General features: G+C 39.9%; 1 protein-coding gene across 1 annotated transcript in view; it reads left to right on the plus strand.

Moving 5' to 3' along the window:
* The first annotated feature begins 8,360 nt into the window (after positions 1–8,360).
* grin2db (glutamate receptor, ionotropic, N-methyl D-aspartate 2D, b) overlaps positions 8,361–13,876 on the plus strand; it is an 81,250-nt gene continuing 75,734 nt past the window's right edge. The window contains exon 1 of the mRNA XM_039679537.2: positions 8,361–8,842. The gene's annotated coding sequence lies outside the window, so the exon portion shown is untranslated. The remainder of the gene's footprint in view (positions 8,843–13,876) is intronic.

Below are 13,876 nucleotides of genomic sequence, written 5' to 3' on the forward strand. Positions count from 1 at the left end.
CGTAAGAGCTGAGTAAACACAGTAAGAAGTGCGTGAACGTTAAACAAGTCAAAAACACATGATGGCAAAGGTTGATCTCTATAACCACTGTAAGCTAAAAAAAAGTAGACTACATCTCCGTTAATGTAATCTACATAAAATAAAAGGTAAACTTATGTGGGAGAAAATTGCAACAAACAATGTTTTAGCTTGTTAATGATGTTAATGGATGTCTCAGTCAAAATGATTGTCTTTACTATTCAGAGACATGTTGATGTAGACATCCTTCCACTGACTCAATATCTTCCGTTTCCAGCTCTGGTTCAGAGTCTGGCTCAAAAATATATGGTTGAATTCCGCAGGTCGCGGCCAGGTCGGGTTCATTCACAACTTGCGCCATGATGTTATTTTGGAATGATATGCTGAAGTTACCTGCGGTGTCAAGCCCCCTCCTTCCTGCCACCAATCAATGCTCCCCTCATTTACATTATTAAAATGACCGTCCATGACAGCCAAAATTTCGCATCAGATCTCGCGAGACAATATTGAATTCAGAAATAAGGGTCAGAGGAGCTCTGAGTATTTTTTTCCACTTTTCTTTTTAGAAGGGCCTGAAAGACTATAATAGAGCGTGGGTAAGGTAATACAAGGTTATGACTCCTTTAATAATAATAATAAAATCAATAGAAATGCTTGCTATTGTAAAATAATAAAATCGCGACTTACTGCTTGCGGGAATATAGTTGGAATTTAATCTTTAGTATGAGAATCAAGTCAAACTGTTACAGTATCCGATTATAGATAAACATCAACCTCGCCTGTTGACATTTCTTGTCTGTGGGAAGGGTATGAAAAGTCCACATCTCCTGCACAGCCTAGAACATAACATTTATTTCCATGATCTGCCATTTTCACTATGATCCTCGCTTGTTTCTTCACCTGCAGAACTTTGATGATTCGGTCACACAGTTCTGCCTGGCATTGAACATGGGCTGGCATATGCAAATTTTTGGGGGCGTACATATTAATTATCCTGACTGCTGCGTCACAGTCGAAAACAGTGTGTCTCAGCTGTGTTTTTTAAAAATGAGATTTAAAAAAGGAGAAAACACTGGTGTTTGAGAGTCACTGTATGTCATGTCCATGTACTGAACTCTTGTTATTTAACTATGCCAACTTATGACACTTGTTTTGTTTTTTGTTTTTTTGAGCTGTGAAGCTGTTAAATATTTTTCGTTGTCTTGGACAATTGGACAACTTAATTCAAAATAGGATTACCCCTCCACGCACACGCATTAAAATCATGCTGTCTCACTGTTCTGTCACTTTATTTTTGAAACAGTGGGTATTTTAATGTTTATGGATTGGCCCTGTTCACTTCCATTGTCAGTTCCCCATGTGGAAATTCTTTTTTTCTCGTAATCAACATTATGCCACAAATCCTGTCTACAACACTTTAGTTTATGGTCCAATTCTCCTAGATGCTTATTAGAATGCTTATTACTAGTAGTACTTATAAAGCACTTATTAATGGCTTATTCTGCATGACCATATTCTACATCCCTACCAAATACCTAAACTTAACTACCTTACTAAGTTAGTAATACTAACTATCAATAAGCCTTAATTAGGCGTGTATTGAGGCCAAAGTCATAGTTAATAGTTAAGAGTGAGAATTTAACCCTAATCTAATGTGTGACCATGCTTAACTAGTACTGTACCCGGAATATTCCTTAAACATAAACCAGAGTGGATAGAACAATGTTCACTTCATAATGGCTGAGAGGTTCTGCATCTTTAGACTGCTATAGAGTACTGATTGGTTGGGCCCTTTAACTGATATATCTGAGAACTTGGCACACACTGGGATAAAGCCCAAACCCCTGGTGTTCTGGATGATGAAGGGCTTTCCAATCTTCTCATCGAATCTCTATCCGACCCTGTCGAATACCTCTTGAGAAAGAAGGATCTTGAAACATGCGGCATCATGCCATCATTATCTGGGTGAAGCTGTTCGTTGAGAGTAATATGGTTTAAATGGAAGCATAAGTGATCAGAGAAATGACCGCGGGGACTGAAGGCTCTTGTGGTTTCCATCAGCTCCTTTTGAACCCTCTGACTATACTGTACCAACACAAGCGAGGAGTCTTAAAGAATTATTCATACAAAGTCTTTAGATATTCACAAATGTGGATACTTGATAAATGGCGGTGTACTTTTGCGCTTGTTGCAATAATTAGCTTGGGATTACAATGGCCATCATTTACCGGCTGTGAAAATGAATCGAGTCTACGTTTAAAGGGTTAGTTCACCCAAAAATTAAAATTAAGTCATTAATTACTCACCCCCGTGCTGTACCAACCCCGTAAGACCTTAGTTCATCTTTGGAACACAAATTAAGATATTTTTTATTAAATTTGAGAGCTGGATAACTCCTCCATAGGCTTCCCAAGGGACTGGCTCTTGACGGCCCTTAAAGTAATTAAAGAAAATGTTTAAATATTCCATGTGCCATGTTCCATAAATAACGACTTTATTCGACTATTCCATTACTTCCTTATGGGGCCTTGAGACGAGAATTGAAGAGATTTCCAGAACGCATGCGCGAGAACTGAGAGGAGGACGTTCTTCTTCGACTACTTCTTGTTACCGGCTGCTCACCGCTAGTATTACCGCCCCCTACCGTATAAGATGACGTGTTGATATAGCTGGAAGCGCAAAACTTTCTGTTTACAAGCAGAGGAAGACATGCGCTGTAGAAACTTAAAAGCCTTTTCTTCTCAAATACGACAGTGCTGTGCGCCTTACAATCCGGAGCGCCTTATATATGGATCATCTTATACGGTAGGTGGCGGTAATACTCCTAAGCTGTGAGCAGCCGGTAACAAGAAGTAGTCGAAGAAGAACGTCCTCCTCTCGGTTCTCGCGCATGCGTTCTGGAAATCTCTTCAATTCTTGTCTCAAGGCCCATAAGGAAGTAATGGAATAGTCGAATAAAGTCGTTATTTATGGGTTTTTTTCGCACAAAAAGTAGTCTCGTTGCTTGATAAACTTATAATTGAGCCGCTGTAGGCACCAGTAGCGGTTCTAGGCACGGGCGAACCGGGCAGTCGACCGGGGCGGAATTTCTTCATGTCACATGGGGGGCGGCACGAGCAGTTAAAAAAATCCTCTGTGCCGCGAAGTTTTTCTATTTTTCATGATTTCGATTCAATTATTGGAAATGGCGCCCTGCTTGCTGAGAAGGTGCCATGCGCAGAAGCGAGGGGATCAAGGGTATCTCCTGATTAGTTCACGGGAAGCGCGCTCATAAACTTTTCAGTATGGGAGTGCACGTGCACCCAAACACTTGGGTGTTTTTTTCACTTCTCCGTAAATAAATCTTTTAGCAGAGCTACAGCAAGCGTTTTTCTGTGGTGGAAATACATTAGATACAAAACTTCTTTGTCGTTGTGGAGAGCGCAGTGTAATGAGTGCATGGTTCTATAGCAACGACAGCCATGGGAAAATTGGTACGAATTTTACTATTAATAATAAAAGATAAGCTGTGCATTATAAATGTCAGGAATGTATCTTTATTGACTCATTCTTTTTATAGAGATGATTTAAATGCTGAAATATGAGTTTTATCTTTATATAAAACCTTTTTTGTGTTAACCTTTTTTAAAGTTTAGTAGGTAAGATGAAAGACACTCCTTTAAAACAAACCTTTAATGTTATTAACTTGGTGAATTGACACTGTGTATTAGGCTTTTTGAACAAGATTCTGTGATCGTTTTGGTCACTATATTCTATATTATTTAATACTTTTCATAATGATCAACTAAAATCAACTTTATTTATGAGTTTTTACAGTAGCCTATAATATGCAAAGTATTTTTTTTTTCAGGGAGGCGCTCGAAGGGGGTCTCGCCCTGGGTGTAATTCAAAGTAGAACCGCCACTGGTAGGCACATGGAATATTTAAACATTTTCTTTAATGACTTTATGGGCCGTCAAGTGCTAGTCCCTTAGGAAGCCTATGGAGGAGTTATCCAGCTCTCAAATTTAATCAAAAATATCTTCATTTGTGTTCCGAAGATGAACGAAGGTCTTACGGGGTTGGTACCACATGGGGGTGAGTAATTAATGACTTAATTTTCATTTTTGGGTGAACTAACCCTTTAACAAAGGCCCAGAGTTCAGTCTTACTGTGAGAGGGGGGAAAATTATCTTTAATGGTGCCCTAGAATGTGTTGAAATAAATTTCAACATATAACTAGAGGGTATGTGGCTTATTTAAGGGCATTTGAAATGTCCAGATATGGTTTTACAGGTCCTTTTTCAACTCTAGAAATTGGATAGTAACATGAATAGTAATGAGGAGTTCTGCTCCGATTGGCTGTTTCATTTGAACCTCATTGTGTTCAAAGACAGCTGTGTTCCCCCTTACACAAGATGATAGGATCATCTGTTTGGCAGCCTATCATTAGTACGCAAGGACTGTGGTGGACTCTGAATTAAAAGCGTGCAAAATAATCATACGTCAATTTTCAAAATTTAAAAAACGTTAGAAGCTATTTATTTAAACCTTGTCAAATAAATAGCTTCAACTTGTTAGCCTCTGATGTGTTGATGAAATAGATGAAAGTAAAATTATTTGACAAAAGGGTATTTGCATATGTATCTACGGTATTATTTTGTAGATTTACGTGACAATTGACAACACAGGCAAGAAATATTAACCTCACCATAAATACTTTGGAATACTATTTAGTTATGCTCATTATTTGGAGTTTGCTATTTGTTACTGTACTAGGATCTTGCGCTGGATCTAGACAGTGACGTGGAAATTATCAATAATAAAATCACTACTTACCGCTTGCAGGAATATAGTTGAAATTGAATCTTTAGTATGAGACACTGAGAGAAGCCTGCTTGATATTGTCCCAAGTTAGAAAATAAGTCCATGGTGAAATGGGCAGAGCAAAGGACAAATTCGAATTAAACTGGGGTATCCGATTAACCACGCCTGTTGACATTTCTTTTCTGTGGGAAGGGTATGAAAAGTCCTCATCTCCTGCACAGCCTGGAACATATATTTCCATGATCTGCCATTTCCCCCATGATCCTCGCTTGTTTCTTCACCTGCAGAACTTGTATATTATATGTTGTATGCTTATGTTATTGGGCCCCCGCCTAAAAGCCTTTAGTAGCTTCTCTGGGGTTCCCCATTTCCCGAGACCTGCATATGACCATATTGTTCCTTCTGAAATTGTGTGTAAATGATATAACGATGACGTTTAAATAGAAACTAAATGAAACTTCCGATGATCTGGCTGCGCAGGTCTGTCTGGCATTGAACATGGGCTGGGATATGCAAATTTATGGGGGTGTTACATATTAATGATCCCGACTGTTGGGTCACAGTCGGTGTTCTGTGGATATTCGGGGTGTTTTCAAAAATGACATTTAAATGAGGAGAAAACAAAGGTGTTTGAGAGTCACTGTATGTCATGTCCTTGTACTGAACTCTTGTTATTTAACTATGCCTAGATAAATTCAATTTCAAATTCTAGGGCACCTTTTAAGAGGAACAAAATTTATTCAAGAAATGAAATGTAGTGGATTTGAACTGAGCCGTTCTGCGAGGGCACCGTAAAGGATTAGCCCTATTCTTCTCAGAAGGTCGCTGACAGCTATTGCGCGAAAGTACTTGGTTATTTTCTATTACAGCGAGGACTGAGAAGAAATTCAATCGTCGTCGAGGTCTCCCAGTGCGAAAGGCAAGTCTGTGTGGCACTGCTGAAAAGGGCTCTCACTCTCTCCATCTTCCCTCAGGCAGTCTCTCTTTAGTTCTCCTATTAGTTTCTTCTGCGCTTCTCCCTCACGTCTGCTTGTTTTATCCGACACTAATGCCAGATGCCATGTCGTAGTCCGTATTATCCCAAGGCCTGTACGAACCTTCCTATGAGGCCCAGTGTGTGTCTCTGGGACTGCTGCTCAATTCCTCAATCTACTATTTACTTAATTAAATGGAATTTTTCTTTATCAACTCTAATCAGACTTTGCGAGGAGTCGAAGATAGAATGAAAGAAACGCCTACGGAGAGAGAAAAAGAGGAACTGAGAGCGAGGGCAGGAGGGAGCGTAGCCTTTGCATTCCCCAATCTGATTTGATGGGATTTACGTGTGACTATCAATGTTTACTCATCTGTTGTGCTCTGAGCTGTAACCCAAACAGGACACATATACATAGAGTGAGACTGAGAGAGAGAAAGAGGGTGAAAAGGGTGTGAACATAAATTCCACTGAATGAAACTTGTTAACATGCCCTCGCTTCAGTCACTTTGACAGTTTATGTTGCGAACCATTCAACTGACATCTGTCGCTGGCCAATGAGATTCAGACTGATGATTAATATGTGGGTTTGTGCAACCTGACAACTACTACACTGGTTCCCTTGTTCTCTCACAAAATTCATTGTTGTGACCTGGGTAGATTTGAACCAGTCCATTTGTATGAAAACAAATAAATAATGATTCTGTTATGATTTACTCACCCCCATATTGTTCCAAATCTGTATGGCTTACTTTCTTCTGTGGAAAAAAAAAATGTCAGCTTAATTTTCAGTGGGGTCCAATACAACAATGGCGCGCTTGAATTTCATTGGCCTTTCCACAGAAGAAAGTCATACAGGTTTAAAACATTATGAGGGTCATTAAAATCACAATAGAACTTGGATATTTGGTTGAACACTCCCTTTCAATTGGGAAGGTTTACATTTGGGTAAGTTTGTAATTAAACCTCGACTTCATGTTGCACCATGTAGTCTTGCAGTAAGCATATTTTTCTATTTTCCATATGCACGTTATAGATCTTTATGTAGATATATAGATCAAAACATTTTTTTTTACCTTTGTAATATTTAGTCAAAGTGCTATATTGGGACCTTCAATGAAAACTCTATTAGTGATGTATACAGGACTTTTGAATGCGACGCCCACTTCTCAAAATCAAATTCGCAACCGGTGCATAGAAGTCCTCTCCATAGATTTAATAATTTTTTTTTTGTTGTCGATAGATCTGTACACTCAGATCAGATGTGTAACAAGACAGAAGGAAAGTTCTGTCGCTACTTCCATTTTAACATAACTTGACAGCTCACCCAAAAAATGGAAAACTCATTGTTTATATTCACCGGCCCTTGTTCAAAACAAATATTTTTTAACTGTAAGGGAAGACTTGGCTATGGTTGTAAACAAAACTGAAAGCAATGTGTACATTTCTCAAATAGACCTTATGCACCTGAGAAACAAGCTGTCAGCCATCTTTTGAATTTTGTGTTTGAACTTAAAGTTGCTTATTTATCATATAACGTACAACTGGCCTGTGTTCTTTTAAGGGCCTGATATTAATAACTAATAACTTGTCTTTAAGAATGAAGCAGATATGAATTAACTTTAATTGCATTACACTCAGGCACTGAATGATTGTTTTCGACTGTTATATCCAGTACATTCTCTTGCACAGACATGATGCTGATAGATTTATTTAGTGGAGATGAGGAAACGGATCAGTAGTTTAATTTATGCTTTAAAAGGCTGGTTCCCAACCCTGTTCCTGTCCCCCAACAGTACTCAATTTGGATGTCTCCCAAATCAAACCCACCTGATTAAAGTCGTCAGCTCATTAGTAGAGTAGGCTACTTCAAGACTTTAAATCGGTGTGTTAGATGAGGGAGACATCCAAAATGTGTAGCGTTGGGGGGCCTCCAGGAACAGAGTTGGAAACTGCTTTAAATGGCTGAACGGTATTTCATCAATAGCGCTGCGTCACGCTGCGATTCAGTCAGTGACCTTCTGAAAAAAAACATTGACCATTTATCATCAGAGCTCACTAAATGAAACACAGCGTGTCGGTATTAATCATGGGCGATTGAGTTATTGGTTTATTAATCGATTGACGATCGACCACTTCCAGTAGACCACTGATACAAAAAGAGAGGTAAAAAATCTAACTGGTAAAATAATAAAAGCACTTAACAGAAAAAATAAATATTTAAAAATATTTTTTTTTACACTGCAGCTCAAGCTACATCCATTTTCCCGGGATAAGCAACGGTACCTCACTCTCCAGAACATGCGCGCGCGCTCACGGTCGGTGCGTATTCCCCCCCTGTCTTTGCTGTATGGATACACGCGTGTCTAGTGAAACGGATGGACTGCGTTACGGACACACACCTCTCCGTTTTGCTCGGAGAAGCAGAAGTGGCAACGCAGCTCCATTGATTCGCAGTACGGGATGATGGGAGGGGAGAGAGACACGGACGGGGGCTGCGGGGGGCATGCAAGAGAGGACTGAGTGGCTCTAGTAAATATTTATATTGCATGATGATATGCACGAGCGAAAGGAGGATGTGTGTTTGCGCGATAGCGTGTGTGTGGAGTGGGAGAGAGAGAGAGAGAGTGAGAGACAGAAGAAGAGACCTCGAGCCACCCAGTTATTAATATTATTCCACACCGCTAAGTTTAGCATTCAACACGTGTCGCAAGTGATGGAGAGCGAGGGAGAGAGAGAAGCGGGAGGCGCGCGCGCGCTTGAGAGAGGGAGGTTGACGGTTGACGGTTGCTAGGTGACGAGGCGCATATACTGAATTTTAACAAAAGAGCGGAGAGAGAGAGAGAGGAGCGAGAGAGAGAGGGAGAGGAGGGAGCGGGAGATAGGTGGAGAGAGAGAGCTCGCGAAAATTGAATACATGTAGAATATTTATATTTCTAGGTGTATTTCTCCCAGAGAAGCCGCAAAAAGGATACCTCGAGGGGAATGATGTGAAGAGAATGGAGGGCCGAAAGGAGAGAGGGGGGACAGGCGCGTGAAAATACAGTAAGTAACAGTTTAATGAATACTGCTGTGTTTTTGCACGGACTTGACTGCGTGGAGCGAGGAGACATGGCATTGACAGTGCACCGGTGGCTCCGGGTGAGGGTAACGTAAGGCTACTGGAAAAGATGGATGGCACGCGAAAGATAGATGGATACGGCCGGCGCGCGCTGGGGTTTGACCCTTCTGTCATTGCTGCACGCGCGCACATATGCCAGTGCTCATAAGCCCACTTGTTCCTCAGTGAAACGGCACATACTTAGACTTTTCTTGCTCACTCACTGCATTGATACGCGCAGAGGTTACAGCAACACGCGAAAACGCACGCGCCTGGAAACGGCACTGAGACACGCGCAGTCTGCGGTCACAATTAGTGATTTTCATAAAAACAACAACTGTGAAGCAACTGAATATTGAAACGTGTTTAAAATGCTGCTTCGGTGCGGCTAATGATCCTGTCGATGCGCCGCGCTGTCAGGCAGCTCGTCTCCAGATGTGTATGTAAACTGCGGATTTATCAATTTTACTGAGCACTGTTTCAGTGTCTCTCAGTGTGTGTTTGGTATTCTTGGTGTTTCAGTGCCATGCGAGCTTATTTACATATAGCATATCCTATTTATTTTCGAGCATTTTTCTATAATAATTTAAATTGGAAGACGAAGAGAGAATCGAAATATCTCAATAGACAAATTGCTGTCGTTTTTCAAAGTCTGGCCATTTGCTTTTTAATAGTTGGGTAAGAAATCAGTGAGATTTATGAGCAGCGCTCATTATGTTAATTTCATATGAGCCCATCATAGGCCCACAGTTTTCCTCCTGCGATATGAATCAAACCGTTGGCGTTTAGATGAAGTAAAATCATTTATGTGGGGCTTCTGCTTCATATTCTGTAATAAGTTTTACTCCCTCCTTGCGCCAAACTTATTAAAGCTGTTAAGATGGAGCCTGGAGTCCTGCAGAGGGAATGTGAAGTCTTAATGTACACCAAGACAGGCCTGAGATCAGCACTGGCATACATCATACCAGAAAACATTTTAGTTCAATGATATGTTTTAGTGTGTACTAGCAGCTTGTTGTGCTATGTGACCTTTCATAAGCTTCACGATGTACTGATTTGCTATCTTGAGACTTTTTTTCACATACAGTATAGAGTATCTGCTAAAGCTGAGAAAAGATTATGACCTCCAAAAAAAGCACATTTATTGAACAAGGCATGTTGTGGATACTGGGCACGCAAATCATCAAGGACCACACACACACACACACACACACACACACACACACTGCAGTACTGTAATGCGCACAGTAATGTTAATGTGTTGCCTTCAGTGTCAATATAGCTTCACTCCAGTGGTCTGTCTTGCAGCTGCTTTCCAGGCTTTACTGTAGAGGGAGGGGGAGTGCACTTATAAAGAAGGAGGAAGAGTGAAAGAATGAAAGAGTATAGAATGAAAAAAGGTGTGAGACTATAATGCACTGAAGAGGAGGATGTAGCAGAGGTGTGGATACAGATGAAGCTGGATGGGGAGGAGAAGACTCTTAGACAGAAATACTGTGAAGGATGGGGAAAAGAGAAATACAGTGCAAACAGAATGAGGGAGTGAGAGGAGGAAATGAAGGAGAGGAAGAAAGCAAGAAGAGGAATTGAATATCTGAGACTGAACATGGTTGGAGGGCTCAGACAGAAAGATTAGAGCAGCTTGAATCAACGTTTGCATTTCTCTTTCTCGTTTTTCTGTTTCAGTGCATTGATTCTTTATCTTCTCCTTTACCTTTGCTCTCTATCCTCTATCATTCCCTCGTGGGGTTTCTGCCTCTAGAGTATTGCAGCTTTTTTAACATGTCTTTTTTTTCCCTGTTGGATCCCTCTCTTCAGCGTTTCTGTATCAGTCTCTTCATCTGATTACTTTCCTCTCCTTTTTTTTGGTTCACATAGCTGTGTTGATGTGTCCAGCATGCCCCAAACTGTATCCAACTCCCTCTCAGTATCCTCCGTTCACTTAAATGTGACTAATTAAGGTAAAGCTCGTTAACACAGAACATCAATTAGTCTTTAACGAGATCATAGGCTGGTGTTTGAAAGAGATTACATTGCTCCCCTCTCCCCCGACTCCCCAGAGGTTAGACTGGCTCGCTATTGATAAAGGCCATTCTAATTTACATTAGACCTCAGACGCAGTTTGGGTGCTTGGGGTCAGATGGAGAAAGCACGTGGGACACCACAGTTGCTCCGACATTCAGACCCAAATAAAGCAGCCCACCATGTCTTACACATAGCTATTCCTGCGTTAGGGCTGTTTACAGTACATTGAAAACATTTTTTTATTTTAAAAACACATGATGTTGGACACTGGTCAGTGGAATGACAAAAATAAACAAGGTCTAGAGACACGTTTTTTTTTCTTCTTTTTACTTATGGAAGCCGTTTTCCGGCACATATGATGCTTTGATAAATCGTAATTGTGAGATAAATTTAAAAAGTCAAAATTATTATACTATAACTAAATTTTAAAGGGTTAGTTCACCCAAAAATGAAAATTCTGTCAGTATTTACTCACCCTCATGTTGTTCCAACCCTGTAAGACATTCGGTCATCTTCAGAACACAAATGAATACGTTTTTTAATAAAATCTAAAAGCTTTCTGTCCTTCCATAGGCCACTATGCAACTACCACTTTGACTCTTCAAAAAGTTCATTAAAGGACAAGTTCGGTATTTTATAATTAAAGCCCTGTTTTAAAGGGATAGTTCACCCAAAAATGAAAATTCTTTCAGTATTTACTCACCCTCATGTTTTCCAACCCCGTAAGACATTCATTCATCTTCGGAAATCAAATTAAGATATTTTTAATGAAATCTGAGAGCTGGATCACTCCTGCATACTGGTCCATTAAAGGCTTCTTGAGGAACTGAAACTTGCTGGCCTCAAAGTTACTAAAGACATCGTTAAAATAGTCCATGTGACTTCAGTGGCTCAATCTTAACTTTATCAAGCGTTGAGAATACTTTTTGTGCGCAAAAAAACAACAAAAATAACGACTTTATTTCAACTACTGTATTCATATACTTCTCTCTCTGCCTCGAGTCAGGTTACTAGTTTAACAGCGTATGATCTGTTGTTGTACGTCACACGCATCACACAGCATATGTGTGACGTAGCTCTACGCTATCACACTACGTTAACTGACTAGAGGCCCATAGAGAAGGAAGTGAATAGTTGAAATAAAGTTGTTATTTTTGTTTGTTTTTGCGCACAAAAAGTTTTCTCGTCGCTTGATAAAGTTAAGGGTTTGTCTTTAATAACTTTTCGAGGTCGGCAAGTTTCGGTTCCTCAAGAAGCCTATAATGGACCAGTATGCAGGAGTGATCCAGCTCTCAAATTTCATCAAAAATATCTTAATTCGTGTTCCGAAGATTAACGAAGGTCTTACGGGGTTGGAACAACATGAGGGTGAGTAAATACTGACAGAATTTTCATTTTTGGGTGAACTAACCCTTTAAGTAAATTTTAAGTTAAGTCGTATGTTATAGGTGTGAGAAATTAGAATTGACAAAAATTGTCAAAATTGTTATATTAAACAAGTATGAGATAATATGTCAAAATGCGATACTAAGAGATGAGTCGAAATTGACAGAAAGACAAAATTCTGAGATGCAACAATAATGACAAAATTAATCAACAATGTCGTCATTTTCATTCAAGTTTCATAATTATGACAGTCAATTATAACAAAAAAATCTGATTTCATAATGATTTTTTATTGTATAATAATGTCTTTTTGATGTTGTCTTAGGATTTAGTCATTTTTATTAAATAATTATGACCTTTTATATCTTAATGATTTACCAAATCATTTATATGGCTAAAATTGGGATTCCATATTAACTTGAGAGTCGTGTTAATTTAGAATAACGTTGACAGCAAGACGCAGCAATAGGCGTGAGTGCAATAGTCAAACATGCCTGTCTAACAAACATTTTTGAAAGCATTTTGTGTAAACGGCACCTCAGTGTTATACAGCTGAGGCCAAGTGGTAGTAAAGGAGCAATGGAAGGAGGAAAATAAAAAGGAGGGTGTTTCTATGAAACAGAAGGGAAACAGAAGCGACTTTTAACAAGAAAGATGGAAATGTTAGCATAAAAAGAGGAAACGTTGACACAGAAAGTGTAGCACTCAGTGGCATCCTGTTCTAATCAGCCATTCCACAGGAAGCCAAGTCTTCCCTTTCACCCATCTCCACGGTTACCGTAACCACGGATATTTCGGTCTAACTACAACTGCGGTCCTGTACAGTTACCACGGAAATCCCTGCAAGACTTCCCTCGTTTCCATAGACAATTCACCTGACGGCTTAACGTGAGCTCGCTGACACTGTGTGGGATCACGGCTTCTCTTGATTCATTCATCTCTGATATCCAATCAAAGACATGTCCGTAAAACGCTATTGACACATGTAAACTAACAATGGCTGAAAATCAAGCCAGTGTGGGCCTTGCTTTCCCCCCGGGGAGGTCTCTAGTGATAAGACAGGTATTGTGATGCTGTGTCTGTGAAGTGGAGAGGTGCAGAGATGTGTATAGCAGCTGTTGGATGAAACAAGATGAGATTCAGGGGCAGTGAAATGACACGGATAATGGTGGACCAGGCTGAGGAGGAGACATTTTGGGCTGTATGTATTCAAGGTGCTGATTGATCATACTGACAGGTTTCTGTTCAGTATGTTAATGGAGAAGGAGGAGGACAAGAAATATGGCATGCTTTTACCTGACACAGATCTAGAAAAGATTAAGCTGAAATATTTTTGTTTAGATCAAGGCAAGAACAGAAATGGTTCATTGATGAATGAATGAGGCATTTATATAGGTCTTTCATATGTACTACTGTACACCCAAAGCGCTTTACAATCATATCAGGGGATCTCTTTTCGGCCACCACCATATTCACCTTGAGTTTGATGACTTTTAGTTCCGCAGATGTTTTTGAAATGGACACAGGTGCTTAGTTTTTCTTTCAGTATGCCTAATAAAGTGGTCATT

Source organism: Pimephales promelas, chromosome 12 (assembly GCF_988280905.1).
Source record: "Pimephales promelas chromosome 12, fPimPro1.hap1.1, whole genome shotgun sequence".
NCBI classification, from domain to species: domain Eukaryota; kingdom Metazoa; phylum Chordata; class Actinopteri; order Cypriniformes; family Leuciscidae; genus Pimephales; species Pimephales promelas.